This window comes from Chiloscyllium plagiosum, chromosome 48, assembly GCF_004010195.1.
Source record: "Chiloscyllium plagiosum isolate BGI_BamShark_2017 chromosome 48, ASM401019v2, whole genome shotgun sequence".
Lineage (NCBI taxonomy): Eukaryota > Metazoa > Chordata > Chondrichthyes > Orectolobiformes > Hemiscylliidae > Chiloscyllium > Chiloscyllium plagiosum.
In genome coordinates, this window is record NC_057757.1 from 7,910,511 (window position 1) to 7,920,244 (window position 9,734).

A 9,734-nucleotide genomic window follows, 5' to 3' on the forward strand; every position below is an offset into this window, starting at 1 on the left:
CAGTGCTGGAAACAGGTCGTTCGGCCCGACAAGTCCACACCGACCCTCCGTAATGTCTCCCACCCCAGCCCTTTCCCCCACCCAATTACTCTACATTTACTCCTAGCCTTCACATCCCTGGACAGTACGGGCAATTTAGCATGGCCAATTCCCCCTGAGCTGCACATCTTTGGATTGTGGGAGGAAACCGGAGCACCCGGAGAAAACCCACGCAGACACGGGGAGAAGGTGAAAACTCCACATATGTGGACCAATCCACATCCTCTCAAAACACTTAGAGAAGGCAGCTGAGACCCTAAAGTTTTCTTATCTTAAAGAGAGATGTAATGTGCATGTTGCAACTGGTCAAACTACTTGATAATAAGCAAAACGCAATTTATTTAAACACTGCAGTTAAAATTCAAACAAAAAGAAAGAGGAATTTAATATAACAACTCTTGGAAAACATAACTGTATAATAGATACAGTACCTATAAGGAACTAACAGTTACAGTGTAATAACTTCCCATAACACACCCTTTGGTAGAAAGGCAAATTCCCATACTGATTCTTACATGCAGTTCTCCAATGTGGGAGGAAGAAACATTGAGAGAAGATTCAGAGGGTAACAGAGACCCTGACTGAAGCTTCTAAGTCTTTCAAGAGCCAAACAGCTTCTGACGCTATTGAGCAAAAAAAACACAATACCCAGAAATCTGGGTCTGTGAGAGCTGACCACACCCATCCCGGCAGCTTCTATTGTTCGACCTTTGAAAACAACCCCAAGACCTCGCAAGTTGTTTACTCTTCAAGTAACCAATTCGGCACTTCCACCTCGCTTCAAAAACAAAACAAACAGGGTGAAATAACATCTTGAAGTGATAGCATCATCGCAACATGTAAAATTGGAATGGAGAAGGGTTACATTTAGGGTGGCACAGTGGCTCAGTGGTTAGCACTACTACCATACAGTACCATGGTCCCAGATTCGATTCTAGCCTTGGGTGACTGTCTGTGTGGAGTTTGCACATTCTCCCCGTGTCTGCCGGGGTGTGCTCTGATTCCCTCCCACAGTCCAAAGATGTGCAGATCAGGGTGAATTAGCCACACTAAGTTGCACATAGTGTTAGGTTCATTAGTCAGAGGGGAATGGGTCTGGGTGGGTTGCTCTTCGGAGGGTCGGTGTGGAGTTGTTGGACCGAAGAGCCTGTTTCCACACTGTAGGGAATCTAATCATCTAATCTAATCAGCTCATTAGGCTTTAGAAGAACGAGAGGCAATCTCACTGAGACAGAAAGGGCTTGACAGACTCAATGCTGAGAGGTTGTTTCACCCTCATGGGAGAGCTCAGACTAGAGGACACAGTCTCAGTAAAAATAGGGGTGCCAATCTAAGACAGAGCAGAGAAATGTCTTCCCTCATGGAGGTCCTTGTCACAGAGAGCTGTGGGGGTAAGAGCCCTGGAGTGTATTGAAGGCCGAGATAGATACATTCGGGGAATCGAGGGTTAGAGGGAAAGGGCAGGAAACTGGATGTCAGGAATGTCGGATGATCCTATTGAATATCGGAGCAGGCTCGAGGGGCCGAAAGGCCTACTCCTGTTCCGCTTTCATATGGACTCCGTCAACTAGACAGCAGAGTGAGAGGATAACCAGAACGGGACTCAAAGGGTGGGATGCATCGAGAGGGAGCGCCAGCGACCCAGGTTCGATTCCCGCCTCGGGCAACTGTCTGTGTGGAGTTTGCACATTCTCCCCCGTGTCTGCGTGGGTTTCCTCCGGGTGCTCCGGTTTCCTCCCACAGTCCAAAGATGTGCAGGTTAGGGTGGATTGGCCACGCTAAATTGCCCCGGAGTTTTCAGGGATGAGGAGGCTGGGTGGATTAGCCAGGGGAAGCAAAGGGTTAAAGGGATGGGGGTTGGGGGGGGGGGGTGCGGTACTTGATGGGCTGAATGGCCTGTCGGGATTGTCAGGAGGATGCATTCATTTTGAAACTGAGCTGCGAAGGGATTTCTTCGAGAGAGAGAGAGAGGAGTGAATGTTTGTGACTCTGTCCCCGAGTGGGTTACGGAGGCTACGTCAATGACGTAATTGAGAGGTGGTAGATTGATTTTTGAAATATCTGGGAGCTGAAGGACTAACAGGAGCTGGCTTGAACGGCGAATGGAAGACTGGGGCAGTTTGCCCGCTAGCATGGCCAGGCCGGCACGAATGGCCTCCAACTGCTCCTTTTTCTTGAAGAACGGGACAAACATTGAAAGCGCTAGAGCAACTGTAGCACATCTTTCAGGGCTGAGAAAGCTGTGGTTCGTACACGGCTGGGAGAATCAGTGGTTAGCACTGCTGCCTCCCAGCGCCAGCCTCAGGGCGACTGTGTGTGGAGTTTGTACATTCTCCCCGTGTCTGCGGGGGTTTCCTCTGAGTACTCTGGTTTCCTCCCACAGTCCAAAGCTGTGCAGGTCAGGGTGGATTGGCCATGCTAGACTGCCCAGAGTGTTCAGGGATGTGTAGGTCAGGTGCATCAGTCAGGGGCAAATGTAGAGTAATAGGGGAATGGGTCTGGGTGGGTTACTCTTTGCAGGGTCGGTGTGGACTTGTTGGGCTGAGGTCTAGATTAGAGTGGTGCTGGAAAAGCACAGCAGGTCAGGCAGCATCCGAGGAGCAGGAAAATCGACGTTTTGGGCAAAAGCCCTTCATCAGGATTCCTGATGAAAGGCTTTTGCCCGAAACATCGATTTTCCTGCTCCTCAGATGCTGCCTGACCTGCTGTGCTTTTCCAGCACCACTCTAATCTAAACTCTGATCTCCAGCATCTGCACATCTCACTTATGCCTTGTTAGGCCGAAGGGCCTGTTTTCAAATTGTTGAGATTCTATGACTCTATTCTAAAGGGGGAGGAGGAACAAGTGGAACAGCAGGTGAGGTACCCAGAGCAAAATGAAAGGGAGTATTAACAGTAGTGAAGGAGCGTTATGGGGAAAGAGTCGGTGTTAATAGCAGAGAATATGTGAGCCCTACAGAGGGCAAACTCACACATGCAAGGCACGAGGAGAGGAATGGGCAGGTAACCGAAATGGATGACCAAGCTCATGCCTTGGCTCATTGTTGTGTCGTGAATGCTATAAATGGACAACGCGTCATCAGCTTTGAGTTGGGCTTTGTTGGCACACCACAGTGGACCCAGGACCGAAACCCTCGCTTGATAGCATGATGCTGTCCTCTACAGGTGAGCCAGCCGAAGGTCACGGGGCTCTTAAGGGATCAGTTTTGGAAGGAGATGAACATCAGCACCTACCCAACAGTTCAAATGTAGGCCAGTGCATAACTTAGCAAATTCAAAGCCCCTGTATTAAAGGTAATACAGTAATTAGCATATCTTTGATCTTTGCAACGCTTGAAGAAACCAAATTTGTTTTGCTCATGGAAGATACTTACGACATTAACACATGCAATTAGCAACTCGGGAAATGACTGTCTTGGTTCAGCCCATTGAGATGTACACCACAGGGAAAGGCAAAAACAAGTGCAGAATCATACCAATCCCATTCTCAATTTGCAAAATGGTTTAATTGTAGCAATGGGGCTTCCAAGGAAAAGAGACCATCAAAAGGTCCAGAACTTGACACTGACTCCGAAAATCATTTTGCGAACAGTGGTTAGCACTGCTGGAGTTGAATCAGGGTATATGTAAGGGATCGCATTTTGGTAAGTCAAACCAGGGCAGGACTTATCCTGTATGGTCTTGGGGCGTGTTACAGAACAAACAGATCTAGGACTACTGTTTCATAGGCCACAGATCGACAGGGCGTGAGGAAGGCCTTTGGCATGTTTGCTCTCATCGGTCACAGCGTTGAGTACAGGAGTTGGGACATCATGTTACAGCTGTACAAGATATCGGTGAGGCTACATTCAGAGTACTGTGTGCAGTTCTGGTCACCCCACCGTAGACAGGATATAATTACACTGGTGTTATGAAGGTGTGGGTGTACTGCATCATTAAGAGAGTTAAAAGTGAACACAACTACCTGACACAGCACCAAATGTTCTGAAAAAGATACTAGAATTAGATTGCCTACAGCGTGGAAACAGGCCATTTGGCCCAACAAGTCCATACCGACCCTCCGAAAAGTAACCCACCCAGACCCATTCCCCCACCCTATGTTTACCCCTGACTTATGTATTTAACCTACACATCCCTGAACACTCTGGGCAATTTAGCATGGCCAATCCACCCTAACCTGCAATATCCCTGAACACTCTGGGCAATTTAGCATGGCCAATCCACCCTAACCTGTATATCCCTGAACACTCTGGGCAATTTAGCATGGCCAATCCACCCTAACCTGCACATATTTGTAGTGTGGGAGGAAACCGGAGCATCCGGAAGAAGCCCACACAGTCACCCGAGGTGGGAATCGAACCCATTTCCTGGCACTGTGAGGCAGCAGTGCTAACCACTGAGCCATTGTGCCACCCCTTAATAATGTAACACTTGGTCAAACAACTTGATTAGTTGGTTGCCTGGAGACGACAAAGCAGATTTGAATTAGACCAATCAGTTCAAATTATACCACAAAAAGATACCAAACTCCAATCCAGTTTCAATTGAGTATATTGAACAATCTTAAAAGCTAATGACACAATCCGATGCTTTGGGGGGGGGGGGTGGTATAAGGCTGGGAAAATTTAACAGTTGAGGGGAGAACTGCCAAGCCACCAGTATCTTCAGCCTGCCCAGAGAATAGCTCTCTTAAAGGTACCTTTATCGATCAGTTACCTGTGAAACAGAAATCCCTAGGAAGAAGAAAAGAAGACTGACAAAGAGAAGATTCAACATCTGGCTGGTTTCAAAAACTTGAATTTTTGGTAAATCTTAATGGGGGGGGGGGAGTGGGTTTATTGGACTAGTATTGTAGAAGGGAAAGGTAAAAGATAGGTTAGAGGAAGGAGTTGTAAATAGTTATTAGTTAATTATTCTCAGTCAGACTTTAAGAAATAAAGTTGTTACTTTTTATTTTAAATAGTTCTTGACCTCTTGAATTTTCACAGATTACTGTACGGGATAAATCTTTTCTGTGCTGCTGGTTTAAATTAAGCAAGAGGGTTTACCTCGTTTCTAGTAACACTAGAAAGAGTGCAGAAAAGATTTACTAGGGTGCTTAATAGACTGGGAGGTATGAGTTATGAAGAGAGGCAAGATGGGCTGGGACTTTTTTTTCCTTGGAGCGTGGGAGACTGAGGGGTGACCTTACAGAGGTGTATAAAATCATGAGAGGCATAGATAAGGCTGACAGCTTTTCCCCAGGGCAGGGGAGTCTAAAACCAGAGGGCATAGGTTGAAGGTGAGAGGGGAGAGATACAAAAGGGTCCAGAAGGGACAATGTTTTTTCACATGGAGGGTGGTGAGTGTCTGGAATAGGCTGCCCGAGGTTGTGGTGAAGCCAAGTACAATTCTGTAATTTAAGAACAATTCGCACATGGATGGGAGAGGTCGGGAAGGATATGGACCAGGCACAGGCAAAATGGGAATAGATTGGTTGTGGAAACTGGGCGGCATGGGGAAGTTGGGCTGAAGGGCCTCTTTCTGTGTCTGTAAACATCTATGACCCACAGCACCTGGGACTCAGGTTCGATCCCAGCCTTGGGCGACCGGCTGTGTGGAGTCTGCACATGAATTTCCTCACACAGTCCAAAGGTGTGCATGTTCGGCATCCACCCATGTGCCAATTAGCTGGGTTAGCCATGGTTAAAATCTCCATGTAGGGGTAAGGGGATGTTGTGGAGGTGGTGAGTCTAAGTGGGATGTTTGTGGAGATGAGCCAAATGGCCTCTTTCTGTACTGTGGGGATGTAATGATTTTATTTAAAAATTCAAAAATACAAAGTGAAATCTGGCTGGATGGCTGAGATTGCCTGGAAAAGGAAAACACGCACAAAAAGATATTATAACAGACAAACACTGGTTAAGGAACTAATAGAAGTGGAAAATCCCTTTGGAATTTCTAACTTGCAAAAAAATGGCCTGACTGCGATTTTTTAGATTAGATTTTAGATTAGATTCCTTGCAGTGTGGAAACAGGCCCTTCGGCCTGACAAGCCTATACCGACCCTTTTATATGCAGAGTAACAACTAGTCTTCGATGAAGGGAGGAAATCCAAGTTTCTCAGACTCACTGTAACCTCACTCTTGAGCTGATTGTATAATCTGGGAATCACTGGCTAGATCATTATTTATTGAGCGTGCTCATTCCCCTAGAGGGATGTTAAGAGTCGACGGCGCACGCAGGCATTGTTTTGACCAGCCAAGGGGACTTTCTGTGTGCTGTGGACTTCGATGACTCCATTGCTGTGGGGCCATATGTAGGCCAGACTAGGCCAGGGTGGCAGATTCCCTTCCACTGGGGAAACAGATGGGCTTTTAATGACGTGTAGCTCTTTATTTCAGGTTTTTATTGAATTTAAGTTTGTTATTACTGACTGTGGGGAGAGTCGACTGTAGTAAATGCGGGGCTGGTGAAATGATAAAGGGGAATAAAGAGGTATTAAAGAAATATTTAGTGTTGGTCAACAGAAATGTTTGCAACGCTGTGTTAAAACCTTGGACCTCACTCCCTAATGGCATTGTGTGTCCACATGTCTCAGATAAACTGTACTGATTGAAGAAAGCTGCTCACCATCACCTTCTCAAGGGTAACTGGGAATGGGTTATAAGTACTGGCACAGCCAGCACGGAGTCACAGAATCCCTTTCGGCCCATCGAGTCCACACTGACCCACCAAATAGCATCCCACCCAGAGCCATCCCACTACCCTATTCCCTGCACTTACTCTGACCAACCCACCTCGCCTGCATACCCCTGGGCACTACGAGTGTTTTAGCCCAGCCAATCCACACTGACTTGCACATCTTTGGACTGTGAGAGGTAGCCAGAGCACCCACACAAGGGGGAAGTGCAAACTCCACACAGACAGTCACCCATGGGTGGAATTGAACCCAGGTCCCTGGCGCTATGAGGCAGCTGTGCTAGCCACTGAGCCACTGTGCCATCTGTACACTCCAGTATGTGGTATATCTCACCCCACCATGTGATGTACCACACCATAACATGTGATCTACCTCACTCCAGCAGGGGGAGGCAAGGACCGTGTGGTATTATCCCTGGACTGTTAATCCAGAGACCTGGGTAACGTTCCGAGGATGTGGTTTCAAATCCTTCCTGATGGTGGAATCCATTTTTTTAAAAATATGGAATTGAGAAAAGAGTCTAATGCTGATTAAGAATCCAATTGCCAAGGTGGTATGGTGGCTCAGTGGTTAGCACTGCTGCCTCACAGCACCAGGGACCTGGGTTCGAGTCCAGCCTCGGGCAACTGTCTGTGTGGGTTTCCTCCGGGTGCTCCAGTTTCCTCCCACAGCCCCACGGTATGCAGGTCAGGGTGAATTGGTCATGCCAAATTGCCCATAGTGTTCAGAGCGCAGTAGTCAGGGAAACGTAAAGTATTGGGAGATGGGTCTGGGTGGGATACTTTGGAGGGTCATTGTTGACTTCTTGGGCCTAATGTTTCCTCACTGTAGGGATTCTATTAAAGGGCAGAATCATGGCTCAGTGGTTAGCACTGCTGCCTCCCAGCGCCAGGGACCTGGGTTCGATTCCAGCCTCAGGCGACTGTCTGCGTGGAGATTGCACGTTCTCCCCCTGTCTGTGTGGGTGCTCCTCTGGGTGCTCCAGTTTCCTCCCACACTCTAAAGATGTGCAGGTTAGGGTGGATTGGCCAGAGATGTTAGGATGAATTGGCCATGCTAAGTGTTCAGGGATGAGTCGTTAGGTGCATTAGCTAGGGGTAATTGTCGGAGAATGGGTCTGGATTGGATACTCTTCGGAGGGTCAGTGTGGACTTGTTGGGCCGAAGGGCCTGTTTCCGCACTGTAGGGATGCTATGATTTCAGGAAAAACCCATCTGGCTCAGCAATGCCCTTTTGAAAAGGAAACTGCCATCCTTACCCAGTCTGGCTTACATGTGATTCATGGCAATGTGGTTGACTGTTAACTGACCCCTGGGCAATTAGGGATGGGCAGTGAATGCTGGCCGAGCCAGCGATGCTCACACATTGTGCGTGAACAAGAAAAAATCAATGTCATAGATCTCACTCCAACGTGATGTACCTCATCCACGCGTGTGAGAAACTGCGCCTCAACCTTTTGATATTGTGAGTCGATCTTTGCAGAATATCCTTTCTGAAACTCCTTCAGTAAAGACTGACAAGTCATTCATAATCCGAGATCTTTCATTCCTCAAAGAATGATTTCGACGTATTGCAGTTGGGCACCATGAGTTGACCATCCATCTCGCCAATAGCGCCGTCCCTATTCGACCTATAAGGTGTTACCTATCATGCTTTTCCATCGATGATTTATCTGTTTGAATTTCCGCTATGAATGCCAAAAACCTGTTTATCAGCCTCTGTCAGATAGGATTCTGCATAAAATATCTGCCGTTGCCTGGTATCTCCCTTGTCTGTGGTTAAACTGTATCTGATCGAATACGGTCTGAAGTATTGAATGCAAGTTAGTGTTTTTGTAATTTTCTTCGAATTGCGAAGGGAAACTGACGGTTTGAGATCTGTTCCAAGCGTAAACCTTCGCCCCACAATCCAGGAGCTCCTCATGTGCACTCCTCGTTGCGAGGTTCTCTCGTTTGGACTGCAAGAGAATAAATCGCTGGCTTTCTAGATGGCATGAAGGGAGTGCACAGGGTGACTCAGAAGCTCAGGCGAAAGGATCTCTAAAATACCACAAATAAATGCTGCAAATAATCAAGAAAGCTAATGGAATGCTGGCCTTTAAATTGAGAGAGTTGGAGTACCAGGATGCAGACATTATGCTGCAGTTATACAAAACCCTGGTTAGACCCCACTTGGACCACTGTGAAGGACATCACACCTTGGGAAGAACAGATTGACCCTGGAGGGAGCCCAACATAGATTTATCCTATGGAACCTCAGGGATTAAGTTATGAAGAGAGGTGATATCAATTTTCTCCAGAATTTTAGTAGGTGAAGGGGTAATCTGATCGACGTCTTCAGGATATTAACGGGAAAGACAGGGTTGATAAAGACCAGTAGTTTCCACTGGTTGGGGAATCTGCACTGTCTGAGAATTAGAGCCAAATGGTTCAGGGGAGATAAGGCAGAAGTGGGAGGTGCTGGAGATTAGAGTCAAGATGAGAGTGGTGCTGGAAAAGCACAGCAGGTCAGGCAGCATCTGAGGAGCAGGAGAATCAACGCTTCAGGCCGGGTCATGGGGACAGTGCTGAGCAGGAAGGTTGGAACTGGGGTAAGGTGGGGGGAGGGGAAATGAGGAAACTGCTGAAATCCAATTCCACGCACACACATCGATGTTTGGAGTGTCAGCAGATGCTGGATCAGTTGTTAGTTTTCAATCTGAGAGAGATACGTTTTTGTTCATCCAAGGTGTTAAGGGATATGGGTCAAAGACAGGTGTTAGGCCACACATCTGCCACAATGTCAGTGAATGCTAGAGCCTGAACCAGGCGCTAAATGGCCTCCCCGTCTTCCAAAATTACGGCCAAGGCTTCCTTTTCAATGGCGACTTGCGTTTTCTCAGTTTCTGTTCGAGTCCTTAAAGAATATTTCATGGGTCTGCGCTATCCTGTAGCATCACAGTGGATGGTGCATCTGCAGTGATTAATCTCGGTAACTGTGTGCAGTAATGTGCTAATGCTTTGGATGAGGTTCA